Source organism: Macaca mulatta, chromosome 3 (assembly GCF_049350105.2).
Source record: "Macaca mulatta isolate MMU2019108-1 chromosome 3, T2T-MMU8v2.0, whole genome shotgun sequence".
NCBI classification, from domain to species: Eukaryota; Metazoa; Chordata; class Mammalia; order Primates; family Cercopithecidae; genus Macaca; species Macaca mulatta.
The window spans coordinates 176,255,607-176,280,190 of NC_133408.1; the positions used below are offsets into that span (position 1 = coordinate 176,255,607).

General features: G+C 35.4%; 1 long non-coding RNA gene across 1 annotated transcript in view; it reads left to right on the forward strand.

The window, feature by feature from the left end:
• LOC106997684 (uncharacterized) overlaps positions 1–24,584 on the forward strand; it is a 117,464-nt gene that overhangs the window by 85,073 nt on the left and 7,807 nt on the right. Inside the window, exon 2 of the long non-coding RNA XR_001443892.3 lies at positions 3,509–3,750. This is a non-coding gene — a long non-coding RNA (uncharacterized LOC106997684). The remainder of the gene's footprint in view (positions 1–3,508; positions 3,751–24,584) is intronic.

Sequence of the window (24,584 nt, forward strand, 5' to 3'; positions counted from 1 at the left end):
AAGACAATCCTAAGCAAAAAGAACAAAACTGGAGTCATCACACTACCTGACTTTAAACTATACTGCAGGCTACAGTAACCAAAACAGCATGGTACTTGTACCCAAACAGATATATAGACCAATGGAACAGAACAGAGGTCTCAGAAATAATGCCACACATCTACAACCATCTGATCTTTGACAAACTTGGCAAAAACAAGCAATGGGGAAAGGATCCCATATTTAATACATGGTGTTGGGAAAACTGGCTAGCCATATGCAGAAAACTGAAACTGAACCCCTTTCTTACACCTTATACATAAATTAACTCAAGATGGATTAAAGACTTAAACATAAGATCTAAAAGCATAAAAACCCTAGAAGAAAACCTAGGCACTACCATTCAGGACATAGGCATGGGCAAAGACTTCATGACTAAAACACCAAAAGCAATGGCAACAAAAGCCAAAATTGACAAATGGGATGTAACTAAACTAAAGAGCTTCTGCACAGCAAAAGAAACTATCATCAGCATGAACGGGCAACCTACAGAATGGGAGAAAATTTTTGCAATCTATCCATCTGACAAAGGGCTAATATCCAGAATCTACAAGGAACTTAAACAAATTTACAAGAAGAAAACAAATAACCCCATCAAAAAGTTGGCAGAGGATATGAACAGACTTTTTTCAAAAGAAGACATTTATGTGGCCAACAAACATATTTTAAAAAAGCTCATCATCACTGGTCATTAGAGAAATGGAAATTGAAACCACAATGAAATGCCATCTCATGCCATTTAGAATGGTGATCATTAAAAAGTCAGGAAACCACAGATGCTGGATAGGATGTGGAGAAATAGGAACACTATTACACTGTTGGTTGGAGTGCAAATTAGTTCAACTATTGTGGAAGACAGTGTGGCAATTACTCAAGGATCTAGAACTAGAAATATAATTTGACCCAGCAATACCCTTACTGGTTATATACCCAAAGGATTATAAACCATTCTACTATAAAGACACATGCACACATATGTTTATTGCAGCAGTACTCACAATAGCAAAGACTTGAAACCAACCCAATTGCCTATCAATGATAGACTGGATAAAGAAAATGTGGCACATATACACCATGGAACATGAGGCAGCCATAAAAATGGATGAGTTGATGTCCTTTGCAAGGACATAGATGAAGCTGGAAATCATCATTCTCAGCAAACTAACACAGGGACAGAAAGCCAAACACTGCATGTTCTCACTCATAAGTGGGAGCTGAACAAGTACACATGGACACAGAGAGGGGAACATCTTACACCGGGGCCTGTCAGGGGTTGGAGGGCTAGGGAAGGGATAGCATTAGGAGAAATACCTAATGTAGATGATGGGTTAATGGGTGCAGCAAACCACCATTGCACATATATACCTATGTAACAAACCTGCATGTTCTGCCCATGTATCCCAGAACTTAAAGTATATAAAAATTTCCCGTTATGCAGAAGAATATATTTTTTAATGTTGTATACATGATTCTATAGAAGTCCATTGATCATGCTTGTTAATTTTGTGGTTCAAATCTTTTCTGTCTTAGCCGATCTTTTTTTTATTTGATTGATGTACTAATTAGTGAGATTCATTATGGTGGTGAATTTATCAATTTCGCTACATACTTCTTTCAACTGTCTCATTATGGATCTTGAAGCAATATTATTTTGTGCCAAAAGATTTTAATACATCATTTTAGTAAATTGCATTCTTCATTAATGCCTTTTGCCCTAGTTTTAATTTATCTAGAAACAACAATAGCTTCACTTTGGTTAGTATTCACCTCTTAGATAATTTCTCAGTCTTTAGTTTTTAGCTTTTTCTCTTTTTATAATGTATGTGTGTCTTTTTTTAAGCAACATAGAGGCAGAAATTTATTTATTTTTTTGGAATATGGTTTTCTTTTAATTTGCAGGCTTAATTCACTTGAATTATTTAGGCTTCTTAATTTTATCATATCTTCTTTGGACTATATTTGTACTACATTTTCTGTTTCATTTTTCCTCTTTATTATTTGAGATTATATAATTGCTTTGATGCCTATTTTTCTAGCTATTTGAAACTTATGCATTCTATTTTCATACTACATATTTTATTTTATGCTTTTAGTTATTACTCTTTTTAATATGCACAGTTAATTCTAAAACTAGTCAATATCTTTACCCTTCTTTATATCAAAACAAGTAGCTTAGAAGGCTTTAACTCAAATAAGCAATTTCACAAATATCATTGTATTTTTCTCTGCTATTTAGTATGATTTTATTTTTATAATCTTACAAATTTTGTTACTATTATTTTTAAACACATTCATATTGACATATTTACTTACATGTTTACACTAATTTTTTGCTTGCTATTGCCCCTTTACATTACACCTTTTCTCTGGATCATTTTCTCTTTTCTTAAAGTACATTTTTTTAGACTTTATTCATGAGAGTCTGTTGGTGGTAAAATTTCTCAGGATTTCTTTTTTACTTGAAAATATTTTTATTTTGCCTTCACTTTGGAAGGACAGTTTTTTCTGGGTGTACAGTTTTAGCTTGACAGTTATTTTTTGCCATCCCTTTGAATATATTATTCACTTTGCTTCTAGCTTCCAGTATTGCTATTGGCAAAGCAGCTGTCAGGATAAATTTGGTTCTTTTGTAGGTAATCTTTCTTTTCTTTCAGCCTTTTTAAAGATCTTCTTTGTTTTTGGTGTCTACAATTTTATTATAACGTACCTAGTAAGGACTTCTTTTAATTTAACTGCAAGTATTTGTGTAACTAACTCCTATAATTTCTATTTTTCATCAGTTTTAAATATTTTCAGGCATAAACTCTTCAAATACTGTTTTTCCCCTGATTCTTATCTCCTTCTTTAACTCCCATCACCAGTGTCACTTTTTAACCTATTTTTTGTCCTTTCTTTCTTCTTTTCCTTTTTTCCTTTTTTTTTTTTTTTTTTTTTTTTGGCTCTTTGCTGCATTCTGGATAATTTTACAGATTTATATCTCAATTTACCAGTCTGTCTTCAAAAATGTTTACTTAAGTTATATCAGTTTTTAATTTTAATTAGTTTGTGTCTTATTTCTGTAAGTTCTATTTTATTCTTCATCAAAATAGCCATGTTAAAAAATGTAAAAAAGACATATGCACAACTCTCTTCTCTGAAGCATTGTTGTACTAGTGAAAGAATGGAAACAGACCCAAGTGCCATCAGTAAAGGAAAGTTTCCTAGTGTGGGAAGCTCATGATGACGTATTGTGCAGCTTTATAAAAGAATGATGCATATTTCTATATATTGTTATAAAGTAATATTCGGACAATAGTAAAAATTTTTAAAAAATTATGAAGTTAAATGAGTATAATATATTGAGGTTTATACATACATTGCTTCATAAAACATAAACACGTCCAAATTTCATGTCTTAAAACAATGATTTATTAATTTAATGTGATTGTGGGTTGACTGGGTGGTTTGTCTCCCGTTCTTGTCTGTGCAGAGTCCTATGGCTATTGATACTCAGCATCCTGGATTCACTCACATGGATGAGCCCCAGCTGGAATGCCTAGAAGACATGGGACAGCTGGATCTCTCTCCACACGGTTTTTCATTGTTGCCTCAGGTTCTAATAAAAGCAAAAGCTGCAAGGTCCTCTGAGGCAAAGACTTAGAAATACCACAGTGTTACTTCTGCTGCATTCTGTTGATCAAAAATCCCACAATGCCAGCTTCATTTAAAGAGGTAAAGATACAGATTTTTTCACCTTCGATGGGAGGAACTGCAAATGATGTAATTTGTGATAATTTTTAATATACTGTAAGTATTGACTTGTCTTTAAAAAATGAAAACATGAACCAAAAATTAAAAGCAAAACAAAACTATAATAGCAAACAATTGCTTCTGGAGGAGAGATGCAATGGGGAAAAGGTTATAGAAACAAAAGCTACATTTTATTTGAATATACCTATTTTAGGTTTGACCCTGGTAACATTTAATATTTTACATAATTATATCATTATTTAAAATTAAATTTAAAATTTAATTTTAAAACATCAATACCCATAAAACTTTGGTAAAAGAGGTGAAATGTAAATATAAATATATTAAGTTGGCATTATAATCACACAGAGATGAATTATATCATTTACTCAAACACAGATATTTGACTATACAACCTTTGTGAGATATCCTAAGGACAAAAATAAAACCCATGCAAAAACATATATTGAGCTGTTTAAAATTACATTTTTGGCAATTGAATTGTTATTGTGAGACAGGTGTCTACATATTTTAAGATCAACCAAGTTAGTAAGCTTGTTGACATTATTGAAAATGGAATTTGTTCCATGGAGTAAAGAAGATATAATAGCATAGTAGAAGAAAATAAATGAAAACCCAATAATACGAGTTTGAAGTTAAAGTATCAGTATGAAGTCATGAATCATTTTCCCAACAAAAAGAAAAACAATAGTTTCCTAGTTCTAATCACTTATAAGTATATAGAAACAACATAAAACCCAATATGAAGAGGAAATGTAATACTCAGATTGTGCTCTGTAGACATTTCCCCTCAAAGGAGTTGAAGTTCACTGCAAAAAGTATCTAATTCTGACTTTGGGGTTGAATATTGTACAAGATGAGCCTGGAAAATCAACTTCTCTTACTAAAAAGCAAGGCAGATTTGAAAGACTATTAGGATGTGTCAAAGAGACTCAGGAGTCACCCTATTTGAGAATCAATAATAAAAACAAAGACAGTAGATTAAAACGCCTCAAATATGCTTAATTCTATCAGTTTCTAATAATGTCAATTTAAAAGTAATGTTGTCACTGGACACCTTTGAAGGATGTTAGGGATCCATAAGAATGTACTGTTTTGAATGAAACAGAAGAACTAAGCATTTATCCTGTTTTTCCTTTATAGATTATGTCTAAGAATAACCAGATGTTGATGAGAGAAAATTCTTTTTAGAGCTACCTTTAACCAGAGAATGAAGAAAGAATGACAGAATTGAAATGTTACTATTTTTGCAACCCCTAATGAAATAATGAATCTAGGCAGTTATTATCAATTGTTGCTAACATAAAAAATGAGAGACAAGCAGACGTGCCACTTCATAGAAGTATATAATACCACCTATAAAATATTACTGTCAGAAAAAAAAATCAAACTTTGGATATAACTACCAATTAGACCGGCCTTTAGATCTAGCTACCAATTTGCAATATTTACAGGAGATACACGAGCATGTTGAATGACACCATAGAAAGGCAATCAGTAAAATTTAGTTTATTGTAAACTACGTAAGATAAATGGTCCGGTTGCCTAATAAATAGAGTACAAATGGTATGTATTGCAGGGGTGGGAGATAAAGGAACAATCTATAGATAAAAACAGACTTAAGGGACATGAAAACAACTTTAATGTATGGATCTTATTTGGATCCTTATGAAAACAAATTGTAAAGTAACATGAGACATTTGAAGAAAATAGAAATAGTTTTTAAGTATGGTAATGGTATTGTGGTTATACATTGTTAAAGAATGCCTTTAGAGGTAAATACAGAAATATTTGCAGATGAACTAAAATGATGTCTAGAATTTACATAAAAGTAATCCTATAAGGAGAGTGAAGTAGTGGAAAGAGCGGATATTGACAAGCAAGAGTAGCTATAAGTTGACCCCTGCTGAATGTTGCTGATGGGTAAATGAAAATGTATTATATATTCTTTTTACTTATATATTTGAAGATTTTGATTTTTGATAAAGTGAAGCTGAGAAGGGGAAAATAGTTTTTCTTAATGTCAGGCTTTGAACGGAGATAAAAATAAAACCACTGCAGACCAAAGTGGAAAAATAAAAAGCAAACATAAACTTTTATACTTTCAGCTCTCTATTACTGGCTTGTATTTTTTTTTTAATTTTTATTTTAAGTTTCAGGGTACATGTACAGGATGTGCAGGGTTGTTGCATTTGTAAATGTGTGCCATGGTGGTTTGCTACACCTATCAACCCATCACCTAGGTATTAAGCCCAGCATGCATTACCTATTTTTTCCTATTGCTCTCCCTCCCCCGACCCTATCCCCCAACAGGCCCCAGGATGTGTTGTTCCCTTCCCTGTGTCCATGTGTTCTCATTGTTCAGTTCCCACATATAAATGAGAACATGTGGTGTTTGGTTTTCTATTTCTGTATTAGTTTGCTGAGGATATTGGAGTCCAGCTCCATTCATGGCCCTGCAAAGGACATGGTCTCATTCCTTTTGATGGCTGCATAGTATTCCATGGTGTACACTTTTGATAGCCTATTTCATTTACTTAAACATATTCAACCTTTCAAAAATTTATTGTTGGTGCTTGAAAATTATAATACATTTGGTGTTTTGGGGTTGATTCTGCTCTGTTCTTTCTGTAACTTGGGCTCTTTGAGAATTTACTCATAGTTTATTAGGTTCTCAAAAACTTTCTTAAACCAAGGAAAAAAGTTAAAATAACACCACTTTATAAAAAATATTGAAAATAAAGTAAGATGACTTCTAAGTCAGAAAAAAATGAGGCTACCACTTACGAGTTTGCCACTTACTTGAATGACTTACTTCTTTTTTATTCTTTTGTAAATTAAAAATTTTAAGAGCAGTTTTAGGTTGACAGCAAAATTGAGAGGAAGGCACAGAGATTTCCCAAATACTCCCTCACTGCACACATCAATAGCCTCTCCAATTATCAACATTTCCCATCAAAGCAGTCTATTTATTACAACAGATGAACCCACACATCATTGTCACCCAAAGTCCATTGTTGGCATTAGGTTCACCCTTCATAGTGTACATTCTATCAGTTTGGATAAATATATAATGATACGTATCTACCATTACACCATCATAGTGTCATACAGAATCCTTTGACTATCCTAAAAGTCCTCTGTACTCCACCCATTTATCCCTCCCTCTTCCCTATCTCCTGGCAATCATTGATTTTTCACTGTCTCTGTATTTTTGCCTTTTTCATAATGTCATATAGTTGGATTCACACAGTGTGTAGCCTTTTCAGATTGTCTTCTTTTACTTAGTAATATGCATTTAAGTTTCCTCCATGTCTTGTCATGGTTCAACAGCTTCTTTCTTCCTTTTTTTAAAAAATTTATTTTTAATTTCAATAGTTTTTTGGGGAACAGTTGGTGTTTGGTCACATGAATAAGTTTTCTAGCCGTGATTTCTGAGATTTTTGTGCACCCATCACCTGGGCAGTGTACACTGTACCCAGTGTGTAGTCTTTTATCCCTCACCCTTCTCCCATCATTTCCCCTGAGTCCCCAAAGTCCATTGTATCATTCTTATGCCTTTGTATCCTCACACCTTAGCTCCCACTTATGAATGAGAACATATGATGTTTGGTTTTCAATTCCTGAGTTACTTCACTTGGAATAATGGTCTCCAATTCCATCCAGGTTGCTGCAAATTCCATTATTTCATTCCTTCTATAGCTGAGTAGTATTCCATGGTATATGTGTATACATATCCATATCTATATCTATATCTATATCTATATCTATCTATCTATCTATCTATCTATCTATCTATCTATCTATCTCACAAGTCCTTTATCTACTCATTGATTGATGGCCATTTGGACTGGTTCCATATTTTTATAATTGCTAATTGTTCTGCTATAATATAAACATGTGTATGCAAGTATCTTTTTTGTATAATGGCTTCTTTTCCTCTGGGTAGATACCCTGTAGTGGGATTGCTGGATCAAATGGTAGTTCCATTTTTAGTTCTTTAAGGAATCTCCACACTGTTTACCAAAGTTGCTGTACTAGTTTACATTCCCACCAGCAGTTTAAAAGTGTTCCGTTTTTACCACATCCCCACCAACATTTTTTCTTTTTTTTGATTTTTTGATTATGGTCATTCTTGCAGGACTAAGGTGATATCACATTGTGGGTTTGATTTGCATTTCCCTGATCATTGGTGATGGGCATTTTTTCATGTTTCTTGGCCATTTGTATATTTTCTTTTGAGAATTGTCTATTCATGTTCTTGGTCCACTTTTTGATGGGATTTTTTTTTCTGATTAGTTTGAATTCCTTGTAGATTCTGGGTATTAGTCCTTTGTTGCATGTATAGATTGCAAAGATTTTCTCTCACTCTGTGGGTTGTCTGTTTACTCTGCTGATTGTTTCTTTTTCTTGCAGAAGCTTTTTAGTTTGATCCAGTCCCATATTTTATCTTTATTTTTGTTGCATTTGCTTTTGGGTTCTTGGTCATGAAGTCTTTGTCTAAGCCAACGTCTAGAAGAGTTTTTCCGAAGTTATCTTCTAGAATTTGTATAGTTTCACGTCTTAAAGTATTTGACCCATCTTGAGTTGATTACTATATAAGGTGAGAGATGAGGATCCAGTTTCATTTTTCTACACATGACTTGCCAATTGTCCCAGCACCACTTGTTGAATAGGGTGTCCTTTTGCAATTTATGGTTTTGTTTGCTTTGTTGATGATCAGTTGACTGTAACTTTATTTCTGGGTTCTCTATTCTGTTTCATTGGTCTATGTGCCTATCTTGATACTAGTACCATGCTGTTCTGGTGACTATGTCCTTATAGTATAATTTGAGATCAGGTAATGTTATGTCTCCAGATTTGTTCTTTTTGCTTTGTTATGTGGTCCCTTTTTTGGTTCCGTATGAATTTTAGGATTGTTTTGTTCTAGTTTAGTGAAGAATGATGGTGGTATTTTGATGGGAATTGCATTGAATTTGTAGATTGCTTTTGGCAGTTTGTCATTTTCACAGTATTGATTCTACCCATTCATAAGCATGGGATGTGTTTCTATTTATTTGTGCAAAGTTACTATGAACACCTTTACATACATAAACTAGAAAACCTAGAGGAGATAGATAAATTCCTGGAAATACACAACCCTTCTAGATTAAGCAGGAAGAAACACAAATTTTGAACAGACCAATAACAAGCCACAAGACTGAAATGGTAATACAAAAATTGTCAACAACAACAACAACAACAACAACATTCAGAGGCCGGGCATGGTGGCTCACGCCTGTAATCCCAACAGTTTGGGAGGCTGAGGCGGGTGGATCACCTGAGGTCAGGAGTTTGAGACCAGCCTGGCCAACATGGTGAGACCCTGTGTCTACTAAAACATGCAAAGATTAGCTAGATGCGGTGGTGTGCACCTGTAATCCCAGCTACTCGGGAGGCGAAGGCAGGAGAATTGCTTGAACCCAGGAGATGGGCATTGCAGTGAGCTGAGATTGTGCCACTGCAATTCTACCTGGGCGACAGAGTGATACTGTCTCAAAAAGAAAAAAAAAAGTTCAGAACAAGATGGGTTCACAGCTGAATTCTATCAGACATTCAAAGAATAATTGGTACCAATCCTATTTACACTATTGCACAAGATAGAGAAAGAGACAATTTTCCCTAAATCAATCTATGAAGCCAGTATCACCCTCATACCAAAATCAGGGAAAGACATAACAAGAAAAGAAAAGTACAGACCAATATCCCTGATGGATATAGATGCAAAAATTCGTAACAAAATATTAGCTAACTGAATCCAACAGCATATCAAAAAGATAATCCATCATGATCAAGTGGGTTTCATACCAGGGATGCAGGGATGGTTTAACATATGCAACTCAATAAATGTGACACACCAGATGAGCTGAACTAAAAATAAAAATCACATGATCTCAACAGATGCAGAAAAAGTATTTGACAAAATCCAGCATATTTTTAATGATTAAAACCCTCGCAAAATTCTCATAGAAGAGACGTACCTTAATGTAATAAAAGCCATCTATGACAAATGCACAACCAACATAATATTGAACAGAGAAAAGTTGAAAGCATTCCCCATTGAGAACTGGAACAAGACAAGGATATCCACTCTCACCACTTATTTTCAACATAGGACTGGACATCGTGGCTAGAGCAAGCAGACAAGAGACAAAGCTCATTCAAGTTGGTAAATAGGATGTCAACTATTGCTGTTTGGTGATGATATGATTGTATGCCTAGAAAGCCCTAAATACTCCTCAAAAAAGCTCCTAGAACTGATAAATGAATTCAGCAAAGTTTTAGAATACAAAATTAATGGACACAAATCAGTAGTTCTGCTATACACCAGCAGCAACCAAACTGAGAATCAAATCAAGAGCTCAACCCCTTTTACTATAGCTGCAAAAACCAAACAAACAAATTTTAAAAACTAGGAATATCCCTAACCAAGAAGGTGAAAGACCTCTACAAGGAAAAATTACAAAATACTGCTGACGGCTTATTTATTTTTAACACTGAATAATGTCTCATTTTCCAGATGTACCACAGTTTATCTACCTACTGAAGGACCTCTTCATTGCTTCTAAATTTTGGCAATTATGAATAAAACTGCCATAAAACTCTGTGTGCAGGTTTTTGTGTGGGCATAATTTTTCCTTTGGGTAAATACCAAGGACTAAAATTGCTGGTTTGTGTGATAAAAGTATGGTAAGTTTTGTAAGAAAGTGCCACACTGTTTTCCAAAGTGGCTGTACCATTTCGCATTCCCACCAGCAACGAATGAGAGTTCCTGCTGCTCCACATTTTCACCAGCATTTCGCGTTGTCAGTGTTCTGAATTTTAGCCATTCTACTAGGGTTAGTGGTAACTCCTTGTTATTTTAAATTACTTGTTATTTTTTACATCTAAGTTTTCTCATTTACAAAATGCAGATGCTAATGCCTACTTCAGAGAATTCTGTGAAAATTCACAGATGTGGTAATTCATGGAAATAACACAATATCTGATATGCTTAAGCACTCTGGTAGTTTTATATATAGCTATGATTCCTGAATTGGGAAGTAGGGTAGGTAAATCTCATGTCTACATTTAAAACTGCAAAAAGATTTTTATTTTCACTCACCGATGTAGAAAAATAGCCTGTTGTATTACAAGAGTAACGTCATCTTCAGTCAAACCTGCCAAAATGACTAATGCTTGACCTCTGCATCCCAAGGCATTCTGCAGTCAGGTTAAGAAACAATGCCTGTAGCATAGATAACCCCTCAGAAGGATACTTATCTCACCTCCCCAGTAGCCACAAGTTTTGCAAGAAAGTCAGAGGCATGCCCAGCTGCACATGTTTTACCCCAAAAGTTTGCTATATAAAGGACACTTTCTGGAAGGCAGGTTCAAAGATCCAGTGTCTCCTGGTCACCTGAGAAATGGTTTCTGTTCCTGCAAAAATAAATTTGTCAGCCTCTTTCTTTCACCTCTCAGGCTAGGCCTTTAGGGGTAGGTTTGCATATACCCACCCACTGTGGAATAACCAATCCGACCTCTAGTCCGTGAGCTAGAAAATCAGGTATATAAATAAAAATGCTACATTGACACCAGAACTTGGATTGTATGACTGACAACAAATATCTTTGAACTATATCTTACATTCTGAACCAATATTATTGAATAGCAGAAATGAAATACATTTGTCTTTACCATTAACATTTCTTAAGTGGATTACCTTCTTTGGGTGAAATGGAAATGTAGCATTTGCAAAACTGTTAATGAATTTGTGTTGAGTGGTTAAATCTACACTACAAATCATTTAATTCAGGGCATGGTAGAGTGTATTGTTGGTTTCTGAATGATGGTGTTAGTTATGGTCTGAGCATAAGTTAAATCATTTTGTAGTTTATTCATTTGAAATTAGAGCTTTCCTCTTGCCCAATGATCTCTAGGGCAAAATGATTCCATTACGAACTCTTTCAACACACCAGGATTGTCATCCCTAATACTGCCTTGGCTTCCTGAAGAAGCAGTTCTGGATATATAACTTCATCAGAACAGCACAGATTTTGTGATGCATTCCACTGATTCCAAAGACTATGTTTTAGACTCTACTCTCAAGGGCAGGTCTCTTATTTTTTTTGACTCAGAGATTTCATTTCCAAAGAAGATAATATAAAGAATGATAGTGTCTTTCCATTTGTCATGCATAGTAACACTTGCACTGAAGGATTTATAAAACAGAATCTAGCACATAATAAATCTTTTTTTTTTCTGAAGGCTTAGAAGATACCTCATTTTTGAGAGTTAATATGGAACTGGAACTACTCTAAGTAAAATAGGAATTCAAGTTCATTATATGTGTTATTTATTAACATCAAATTAATTCTGGCCACCGACTGTTTTGCCCTTTCCTCCTCTAGGAGGCCAAGATTCTGTTTAGAGTCAACTAATTTTTTTCCATGTTCTTTTTATTTATGCTGAAACAGACCAGAAAATCAAATAGGCCAGATTTTTTTTTGTTATTTATTTATTACACAATTATTCAATACGCAGATTCATAGGATTATAAATTAACCACACTATAGGATTCAACTTAGAACCAGAAGAGAATATTTTAACAAAATGTCCTGAGTTTCCAGTCATATTGAGGTATACACATGTGAAAAGCAATTAAATAAGAGGTCAAAGTAAAATGAGCACAAGACAATGACATTCCAGGCGTACATGCAATATTTTCTTCCTCTCCCTCCACTAATCCTGATAAGCCAGTTAAAATGATGACTGAGTTTTTAGGTTTCTACATAATTACAGTTACCATCAAATGTTCATTGGATTTGCCTCTTTGAGAGACAGCCAAATCAGAAAGATCACATTTAGGGAATTCTGAGCTACTGGTGACTGCACAGTGACTTGTGGACGTGTCCTCAGGAGGAGTTTCATTTCATTCTCTGGGGTTTTTATATTTTTGAGATTTAAAAAATGTGTGTGTGTGTTTGTGTTTTCATGTGTGTGTGTGATTGTGTGTTGGGGGTAGGGAACAGTGATCCTTTCTCTATTCCGTGTCCCAGAAAGAAGAACTGAATTTAAATTGTTAAACACCCATCCCCTGCAGTATACATGATTTTGGATTGCTTTCCTTTTATGGTGCTTTCTCCCTTTAAAAGTTATCTTCAGTTTGAAAATAGAAAGTGCACCTGTAAAGTATTGAGGATGGGAGGGAGAGCATCATGATTTTTCCCCTGTTCTACATCCATAAAGAATGGTTGAAAATGGACATTTGAGCTCCTGTTAAGAGAATGAAAAACAGGCAAAGTTTGGTAAAGAGTTTTGCTGGGGAGCCATGATTTTAAAAGGCTGTGTTTTTGCAAGACTAGGCTTTTAAGACATTTGTTTTTTTTCCTGGATACTTCGGCCTACTCCTAGTTAAATGGAACTTATAAGACATTTTAGCATCCCATGTCTTTCCATAATGTTGAGGTTAGACCCTACGCTAAAGGTTTATTCCTGGCTGCTAAGGAGTAACAATTCTTCAATACTGGGAACTCACTGTGGCTGCTTGCCCACAGAGTATAGGGAAAGGGAGGACAGAAGCCAGGCTATAGGACACACCAACTATCCCTCTGAGGTTTCCTCACTAACAAGCCACTTGGATTAGAAAGCACACAAGCCAGTGGAGAATAAAACACATCTGACCATGGGACAATTTGAATGAAGTACTTCATTGATTTGACCTGGTGGCTTATCAAGACATTTTTGCCCAGATTCAATACGTGAGATTCTCCCCTCACAATATTTGCTCAATGTTTAGACTTATTTAAATGTATTTGAAGTTTCTGCTTGGAGACCTAATTTTATATATTTAAACACATTCAACCTCTGGGTAACTGATAGTAAATAAATACAAAACGTTTAGCCTATCAAATTATATTACATGAATTTATTGAATCGTTAAGAAGAATTGCAAAAACCCAAACATGCAGACCCTAGTAAACTGTCTTAGTTGGTTCTAGAACATGTATTCTTAGTCCAGCTGCTTGATAAACTGCAATCACCTAAACACATGCTCCTAAATCAAATCTTGGATGTCAGAAAGAGCACGGAACCATCGCAGTTTTCTGTTCTTTGGAGAAGCCAAGTCATAATATGCTTTAAAAGGTATGTCTAGTCAGTATTTTGTTAAATCTCCTTTCACCTTCATATGTGTTTAGCCAACAAAACAAGTATAATTGTGGAAATCGTTCTATAAATTATATGCATTAACTCTTTGCTGGACATTGAAGAAAGCCTGAGAATATGAAAAGCAATGCATTCGTTGCCTTGCTATCAAGAGGCCACCTCTCTTTGAGAAAACCAAACCATAAGGCACCAAAAATTAAATAACAAAGAGTGAGATATTGACCATATGCCTGAGGAGGCTTTGTAAAGGAACTTTCCTTTCTTCAGTGGTTGCAAATTAGTGTCCTAGATTTGAACTTCATCAATTGTGATTCTCCACTTCCTGGCTTTGATTCTTGTAAAGCACATGTTGCTTGAATTATTCTTTCATTATAGTAAAGATAAGGGAACGTGACAGCAAAATTGTCTATAATAATGAAAACTGGGATTTAGCCAATATGTCCAAAAATATATTACTAATAGAACATTATGGAGCATCTGTCTGAAATAATATTATGCAGCTCTTAAATTTATTTTGTAGCTCTAGGTTTAATGATGTAAAAAAAAGTGAAGATATCAAGTGAAGAAAGCAGGTTATAGAATTTTGGTAAAACTATTATACAAATAAAATGTTTTTCCTACATATTTTGGATATTCTTACATCCAAAAAAATCTTATATCTATGCATTTTTTAATACCACTCTTTTAAAATTTCACTACAATGTATATTTAAGTGGCACATAGCCTGATCTTATTGCCTTGGGGTTTGTCTTGGCCATCAACTTTTGTTGGGTTGAATTTAGGCCTTCTGAGAGGTCACTGCAGCCATTCTCCTCTGCCTAATCATCTACTGCCTAGGGGTTCCCCATCAAAAGGGATCTAAATGAACTTCCCCTTCACAGTCAAGGGGAGTTTCCCTTTTCACAGGGAAGGGAGGGAAGAGAAGCTCCAGGTACGGCAAACTGAGTCTGTGAGACTCAATTTCTATTTCCCTGGAAAAGGAAAATTGAACCAATTTTTATTCTTTCTGATATCTTTATAGTGGTGAAAGTAAAGAAGAAAATGTCATTAAGTTCTCCTGCCACATTATATATGAACATGTTGATTACGATGTGCACAAATTGAATGTCTGCAAGGGTATATACACCAAAATTAGTCTAGGATGTCGTTACACTTTTTGTTTCTTTCCCCTTCTTAAAAAAATATTTGTCTTAACTGTTTTTTAAATATTTGTTTTATAATAAATACCGATTGCTTTTAATAACAAAATGAATTTAGGTAATAAAGTCTTATCTTTTCTATCTTAAAATTATTTTAAAATATTTCATAAGGGACACTTTAAAAAAAATTTTAATTTTTTTCTATGACACTGTAATGCAAGTATATATTTTTCATTTACTCATGTGGAAACCATGTAATAAGGGGCTAAAGATATGTCCCAAATCATATAAAATAATAAATGGCAGAATGAGAATTTGGAGCCTCACCTTCTTGACATAAGTATTCTCATTTCTCCTATCAATTAGATTTTAAGGAAAAATACTAATTTGAAGAATTTGTTCTTGGCTACTTCAAATTTGTAGGATGCATCTACAAAGCATTTTTTTCTTTCTTGTGGATCCACTGAAAACTGCTTGTGCTGCTGTAGATGGGGTGGGAATAGAGGAAGCAGAAGAAGATAAGGAATTTTTTAAAAGTACTGGATTCATGTTATATTGCTGCTATCACAAATTATCACAAATTTAGCAGCCTAAAACCACACAGATTTATTACCTCACACTGCTGTACGTCAGGAATCTGGTGGCTCAGTAGAGCTCTGCTCTATGTTCCCCAAGGTCAAAATCAAGGTTCTGGCCAGCCTGGGTTTTTGCCAGGAGGCTTTGGGAGACAATCTGTTTCCAGACTGATTCAGGCTGTTGGCAGAATTTACTACTATGTGGTTATAGGACTTAAGTCCCACTTGTCTTGCTGGAAGACGGCTGGGGGTCATTCTCAGCAATTTTTTTTTTTTTTTTTTTTTTTTTTTTTTTTTTTTTTGAGACGGAGTCTTGCTCTATCGCCCAGGCTGGAGTGCAGTGGCGCGGTCTCGGCTCCCTGCAAGCTCCGCCTCAGCCTCCGGAGTAGCTGGGACTACAGACGTCCGCCACCACGCCCGGCTAATTTTTTGTATTTTTAGTAGAGATAGGGTTTCACTGTGTTAGCCAGGATGGTCTCGATCTCCTCACCTCGTGATCCACCCGCCTCGGCCTCCTAAACTGCTGGGATTACAGGCGCGAGCCGCCCGGCCGATTCTCAGCTTTTAGAGGCCGACTGCATTTCCCTTTAGCCTCTCTGACTCATTTTTGTTTTCTACCACATCTCTTCTCTGACTCCAGTTGGAGGAAGTTCTCTGCTCTAAGGAGTCAAGTGATTAGATTGCGCTCACCTGGATAATACAGGCTGCTCTCCCTCTTTTACGATCTATAACCTCAATTACATCTGAAAAAATCTCTAACAATCCTCCTAGACAGTGTTTGATTGAATAACCAGAAGACAGGCTATTGTTGGAATTCTGCCACCACTCGTTTTTTTTCTTTTTCTCAAAACTTGGGGATAGAAACATTCACACTCTTTTCAACTTTCAATGCTTATGTCTAAATATCTGACACATATCAGATATTCATAAATATATTTCCCCCCAAATGCACAACTTGAATAAGTTTTGTCTGCAGGTACTTCACAAAGCAAATTTTTAAAAATAGTTTCAACTGTTATTTTAGATTCGGGGGTACCTGTCAGGGTTGTTAACGTGGGCATATTGTGTGATGCGGAGGTTTGGGATACAAATGATTCTGTCATGCATGACACAGTGAGGTAGTGAGTGTAATACCCAACAGTTAGTTTTTCAACCCTTGATGCATCTTACTCTCCCTGAACTCATAGTCCCCACTGTCTATTTTTGCCATTTTTATGTCCATGAGTACTTGGAATGTTTATCTCTCTTTTGGAAGTGGGAACGTGTGTGCGGTATTTGGTTTTCTATTTTTGCATTAACTCACAGGATAATGGCCTCAAGGGTCAACCATGTTGCTGCAAAGGCCGTGATTTTGTTCTTTTTTGTGGCTACATAGTATTCTGTGATATATATATATCACATTTTATGGCTACATAGTATTCTGTGATATATATATATCAATCAACCTAGGTGCCCATGTATGGCGGACTGGATAAAGATATAAATCACATTTTCTTTATCCAGTCCGCCATACATGGGCACCTAGGTTGATTCCATGTCTTTTCTATTGTGACTAGTGCTTTGATGAATGTAAAACCGCATGTATCTTTTTAGTAGAACAATTTATTTTCTTTTGGATATGTATCCAGCAATGGAATTGCTAGGTCTATAGTTCTAAGTTGTTTGAGAAATTTTCACACTGCTTTCCACAGTGGCCGAGCTTATTTATATTTCTATCAAGAGTGTATAAGCATTCCCTTTTCTCCACGGCCACGCCAGCATCTGTTACTTTTTAACTTTTTCATAGTAATCATTCTGACTGGTATATGATAGTATCTCATTGTAGTTTTGATTTGCATTTCTCCAATGATTAGTGACGTTGAGTATTTTTTCATATGTTTATTGGCTGCTTACATGTCTTCTTTTGAGAAGTTTCTGTTCATGCCTTTTGCCCACTTAAAACAAACTTTTAAGTTCAGAGGTACAAGTTCACATTTGTTACATAGGTAAACTTGTGTCATGTAGGTTTGTTGTAAAGATTATTTCATCACGCAGGTATTAAGCCTAGTGTCCTTTGGTTATTTTTCTTGCTCCTCTCCCTCCTCCCACCCTCCTCCTTCTGAAAGGCCCCACTGTGTGTTGTTCCCTTCTGTGTCCATGTGTTCTCATCATTTAGCTGCCACTTATAAGTAAGAACATGCGGTATTTGGTTTTCTGTTCCTGTGTTAGTTTGCTAAGGATAATAGCCTCCAGCTCCATCCCTGTCCCTGCAGATGGCATGATCTCATTCTTTTTTTTATGGCTGCATAATATGCTATGGTGTACATGTACCACATTTTCTTTATCTGGTTTATCATTGATGGGCATTTGGGTTGATTTCAGGTCTTCACTATTGTGAATAGTGCCACAATGAACATACGTGTGCATGTGTCTACTTTTTAATGGAGTTGTTTTTGCTTGTTAAGTTTCTTATAGATTCTGGATATTAGGTATTTGTTGGATGCAGTTTGCAAATATTTTCACCCATTCCGCAGGTTATTTGTTTATTTTGTTGATGGTTTCTTTGGAAGTGCAGAACCTCTTTAATTTAATTAAGCCTCACTTGTCAATTTTTGTTTTTGTTGCAATTGCTTTTGAGGACTTAGTCATAAATTCTTTACCAGGGTCTATGTCCAGAAAGTTATTTCCTAGGTTTTCTTCTAGGATTCTTAAATTAATAGTTGGAGGTCTTACATTTAAATCTTTACTCCATCTTGAGTTAATTTTTGTATGTGGTAGAAGATATGGATCCAGTTTCATTCTTCTGCATATAGATAGGCAGATGTCCCAGCACCATTTATTAAATCGAGAGGCCTTTCTTTATTGCTTATCTTTTTTTTACTTTGTCAAAAATCAGATGGCTGTAGGTATGCAGCTTTATTTCTGAGCTCTCTATTCTCTGCAAGTGAGTTTCCCAGACTGTATCTCTGCTTCTTTTTTTTTAATTTAACCAGTATCATGCTGTTTTGGTTACTGTAGCTTTATAGTATAGTATAGTATAGTATAGTATAGTATAGTATAGTATAGTATAGTATAGTATAGTATAGTATAGTATAGTGTAGAGTGTAGCATAGTGTAGTTTGTAGTCAGATAATTTTATGCCTCCAGCTTTTTTCTTTTTGCTTAGGATTGCTTTGGCTGTTTGGGCTCTTTTTTGGTTCCATATTAATTTTTGAATAGTTTTTTCCTAATTATGTGAAAAATGACAGTAGTTTGATGGGAATAGCATTAAATCTGTAGATTGCTTTGGGGAGTGTGGCCAAAATTTTAACAATATTAATTCTTCCAATCCATGAGCATGGAATATTTTTCCATTTATTTATGTCATCTATTTTTTTTTTAATCAGTGTTTTATAGTTCTCCTTGTGGAGATCTTTCACTTCCTTGGTTCGATGTATTCCCAGATATGTTTTTGTGTGGCTATTGTAAATGAGATTGCATTCTTGATTTGGCTGTCTGCTTGAATGTATAGAAATGTGTAGAAATGCTGTATAGAATGTTGTATAGAAATGCTGTATAGAATGGTGTATAGAAATGCTGCTGGTTTTTGTATATTAATTTTGTATCCTGAGACTACTGAAGTCATGTATCAGTTCCAAGAGCCTTTTGGTGGAGTCTTTAGGGTTTTCTGGGTATTAGAATTACATTGTCAGCAAAAAATGGTAGTTGACTTCTTTTTTCCTATTTGGATGCTTTTTATTTCTTGTCTTGTCTGATTTCTCTGGCTAGGGTTTCCAGTACTATGCTGGATGGGAATGGTGAGATTGGGCATTCTTGTCTTGTTCTAGTTTTCAAGGGAAACACTTCCAGTTTTTGCCCATTCTGTATGATATTGGCTGAGGGTTTGACATTAATGACTCTTATTATTTTAACATATGTTCCTTTGATGCCTAATTTGATGAGATTTTTATCATGAAGACATGTTGGATTTTATCAAAGACTTTTTGCATGTCTATTGAGATAATCATACAGTTTTTGTTTTTAGTTCTGTATATGTGGTGACTCACATTTTCTGTGTCTACTGAGATGATCGTATGGTTTTTGTTTTTAAATTGCTTTTAATTCTGTTTATGTGGTGAATCACATTTATTGATTTGCATATGTTGAACCAACCTTGCATCACAGGAATGAAGCCTACTGGATTATGGTGAATTAACTTTTTGATGTGCTGCTGGATTCAGTTTCCTAGTATTTTGTTGAGGATTTTTACATCTGTGTTCATCAGGGATATTGGCCTGTAGTTTTCTTTTTTCATTGTATCTCCTCAGGTCTTGGTATGAGGGTGATGCTGGCTTTGTAAAATGAGTTAGAGAGGAGTCCTTTCTCCTTGATTTTTTTTTGAATATAGTTTCAGCAGAATTGTTAGCATATCTTCTTTGCACATCTAGTAGAATTTGTCTGTGACTCCATCTGGCCTGGGGCTTTTTTTGGTTGGTAGATGTTCTATTACTGATTCAATTTTGGAACTAAATACAGGTCTATTCAGGTCTTTAATTTCTTCCTGAATCAATCTGCAGGGGAGGTTCATGTTTCTAAGAATTTATCCATTTCTTCTAGATTTTCTAGTTTGTGTGTGTAGAGGTGCTCATAATAGTCTCTGAGGATCTATTGTATTTCTGTGGGATTGGTTGTAATGTCACCTTTGTCATTTCTGACTTCGCTTTTCTGGATCTTCTCTTTTTCTTTGTTAATTTAGCAGTCTATTGATCTTGTTTACTTTTTTCAAAAAACCAACTTTGGTTTTTATTGATTCTTTATATGGATTTTTGTGTCTCAATTTAGTTCAGTTCTGCTGGAATTTTGGTTATTTCTTTTTCTGCTGGCTTTGGAGTTAGTTTGTTCTTGTTTTTCTACTTCCTCTAGGTGTGACATTAAATTGTCAATTTAGATCTTTCTTTTTGAGGTAGGCATTTAGCATCAAAGTGAAGTTTTGAAGTCTCACATGAAGTATCTATTTCCACATTTTCAGGTAAAATGGAACACAAGTAGTCTATTTCCAAATAATATGGCATACTGTTTTTCTGAGAGTTTAGCTTGTAGTAGACTCAGAGATAAATTCTAAGGTTATAGGACAGCAGTGACCTGGTTAATACACAGAGTTTACATTTCCCAGTATGGTTTCCCATTTAAAGGTACAGCTAAGTGGCAATGTCTCAATAGTGCAATACATTTGTTTTATCTAAATTGTGTTCATTACCATCATTCCGGGATAGGATATACAGTTTTACTATGAGTATTTCTATGAGTACTTTTTTTCTGGACATAGGCTGGGTTTAAAAGATAAACTCCCAGGACTAGGTAAACTGTAAGTTCCTCAGTCTCCTTCTTAAGTAAGAAGTAAAAACAAATTCCTCTCTTTTGTTATTCTTTTCAATAAAGTAATTTAATTTGACTTCATAAACTTTTTCCTCACCTGCCATAACCACTTTCAAAAGTGATATATTCCCACAAATTAGCCAAAATGTAGGCACAATTTTACTTTAGGAATTATAGGTCCCAGCCTCTAACAAGTTGATCTCTTTCTTATGAAAACAATTTAAATCAGGCGACAACATCTGCCAATAAAATAGAACACCCCCCAACACACACAAACACAGAAGGAGAGAGAGAGAGAGAGAGACAGAGAGAGAGAGAGACAGAGAGAGAGAGAGAGAGAGAGAGAGAGAGAGAGAGAGAGATTGATTCAGGAGGCAATGGAGAACCTAGAAAGATTAGATTAGATGATGCATTTTGACAAGAAAGGAAGAATAAATCCCTGAATGGAGATACAAGATTCTGGGGAAATTACTCAACCTCTGTCATTGCTAAACCAATTTGTCTTTCTTCAGAGAATGAGATTCACATTAATAATCATAATTACTACAGTCATAAATTACAGATTATGACTGTGGTTCTTCAGGAAGATACACAGAGTTTGCTTTTCCCTTTACCCAATGGCAAGTGGTGCACCTGCATCCCAGGTGGCAGCAGCACCTATTACTATGAAGGGGTGTGATGCTGATATCACATCTGCCAACTGCTCTCATGGTGTAACAAATGACATACTTCTGTGACTTGAGAAGGTGTGTTAGTCAGGATTTTCCAGAAAAATAGCACCAATATCATGTGTATATAAATAGAGATTTATTTTAAGAAAGTTATCCATGAGATTATGAAGGCTGGTAAGTCCAAAAATCTGCAGAGTGGGCCAGTAGACTGGAGACCCATCAAACAGTCAAAGCTGCAGTTCAAGTCCAAAGACTTTTAGGCTGGGGACTCAAGGAAGAGCCAGTGCTGCAGCTCAAGTCTGAAAGCAGTCGATGGCAGCGTTTCCTTTCTCTCAGGAGAGGTACGTCTTTTGTTCTATTCAAACATTCAGATGATTAGAGAAGGCCCACCTGCATCATAGAGGGCAAACTACTTTATACAAAGATCATCTATTAAGTGTTAATCTCATCCAAAAATGTCCTTACAAAAAAATTAATGATGTTTGACTACATGTCTTAGGCACTGTGGCCTGAACATATATAAATTAACCTTTTATATCAATATATAAGTTAACTATCACAGGAGATTTAAAATTTTGCCTTTTGGTCTCTGATCTAAATTCTTACTCATTAGAAAATTTTTCTTTACATGGCCATAAAAATAATGTTAATACTACCTGTATGTCTAGGTTTAGATCACTTAGTCCAATGTAGCAAGCATGTATATTTCCAATCCATTAATAAATAATCATATTATCCCCAAGTACCTACTATGTGTCAGGCCCTGCACTGAGTGTTTTATATAATAATCCTACGCAGTAGATAATATTATCTTCATTTCATAGATGAGTAAGCAGTTTGAAAATAATTGATTGACCTGCTTAAGAGACAGTTAAGTGGCAGAGATGAAAGTTAAAGTCAACTCTTCTATCATTAAATCTCATGCTTTCATACTATATTACTCTACCTTCCATGTAGCATGAACATTATCTGGAAACTCATATTCCTTTCTTTGTCTAGGCAATCCACAAGCTGGCCTTAACACCATAACTAAAAAAAGAGCAAGAATATCAACTATTTTTATTACAACTTAAAATTAATTAACATGATCAATAGAAATTAAAATGTTTTAAAAGTTTCAAGAACATAGTTCTTATGCAACAGTCTTTAATTGACAGCTGAAAATAGGATATATTTTACCATTCTGAGATGGTTCTTATCTAATCTAATACGAATAACATCACTGCTAACATTCCTTGAATAATTGTGTACATTCTACAAAAGTAATTGCAGCAAAGGCGTTGTCAGAATAGCAAAGTGGCTCTCTCATGTCGGAAGAAGTACATCTAATTTAAACCTCCATATAGGCTTGTCAGTCTACTGTCTGGCTGAAATTCCATTAAAGCCAATGGTCTCTATCTGTGCCTCAGCCTTCGGTGGCAAGGAGCATGCGACAGTTCTCAAGGAACATAATCTGAGTAGTCCTATAATTTATTTGTTCATTTCATCTATTTATGAAAGGTAACAAGAGCACTAGTCATTTGGGAGAGGATTTACATAATTTAATTAAATGTGATCACTGCTTTCCTATCCTAAAGTACTGATGCAGTGGATAACATCCAGATCACACTTACTGTTTCCTCTCTACACCTTAAAGTCTTCAGTCACACATCAGGGAAGAGGAGACTTTAGTTGAATATGAAAAGTGAGCCTGCATTCTACAACAAAGAGCATATTCTTGTATTATCCATCAATTCTGCTGGTAGGTGGAAAAGGCACTTCTGGTTACCAACCCAGCAGGTTTTTTCCCCTCCCTTGCTGGTTGAGTCCTTATCTTCCATTATAAGTCAGGTATAAAACCCTATCAGCCTAAGTGAATCACGCTAATACCATTACCTTTTTCACAGATAGGTTTAGGGAGGGAAATATGACCCAGTCCTGGCTCCTGAAATGTAAGAAGTCTGCTGAAGGACTTTAGGGGAAGGATTTCTTGTTCTTCAAAAAAGACCCAGAGGAAGAGATGCTCCCTTCTTTTTCCACTGGATCTCATCATGTCTCCATAAATGAGATGTTTGGAGCAGTGATAATCACCTAGTGACCACAGAGAAAAAGCTTCCTTGAGTAACGGGCACAGTGTCAATGTTAGACAAAAGAGGTTCTGAGTTATTGATATATAAATGACCAACTGAATAAATTGGCCCTAAAACTGCCCTTTCTGTCTCATGTTTGAGATAAAACTGTTTTCTTGGCCGGGCACAGTGGCTCACTCCTGTAATCCCAGCATTTTGGGAGGCCAAGGCAGGCAGACTGCTTGAATTCAGGAGTTCAGGAGAATGGGAAACATGATGAAAACCCATCTCTCAAAAACAAAAAAATCCAAAAACAAAAAAAAAAAGCCAAGCATGATGGCATGTGCCTGTGGTCCCAGCTACTTGGGAGGGTGAGGTGGGAGGATGGCTTAAGCCCGAGAGGTCGACGCTGCAGTTAGCCGTGATCATGCCACTGCACTCCAGCCTCGGTTATAGCAAAAAACAAACAAACAAAACACAACAACAACAAAACTTTTCTAGTTTCTTAACATATTGAGTCTAGGTTTTTTGTGACTTTGGATTAAATGGCTCTTTACTGATAAAATTAACCCTTTAGAATTCCACCCGGTGGCTGTACACTTTTCTTTGAAGGACACATGATTTATTTACTTGGTTTTCTACCAGTAACCTTACCCTTGATTATTAGTGAGTCATGCAGAGTCTCTCATTTCCAAAGAAGCATGTGTTGTGGAGAATGTGTTATAGGAAAGTCAGGCTTGTGCCACACTGTGGGATTGCTGCCCAAGAGTGCTATGGGGTGTGTGTAGAATACCAGCCACTACTACCAATTCTCCTTCCAGTACACATATATGCACACATAAG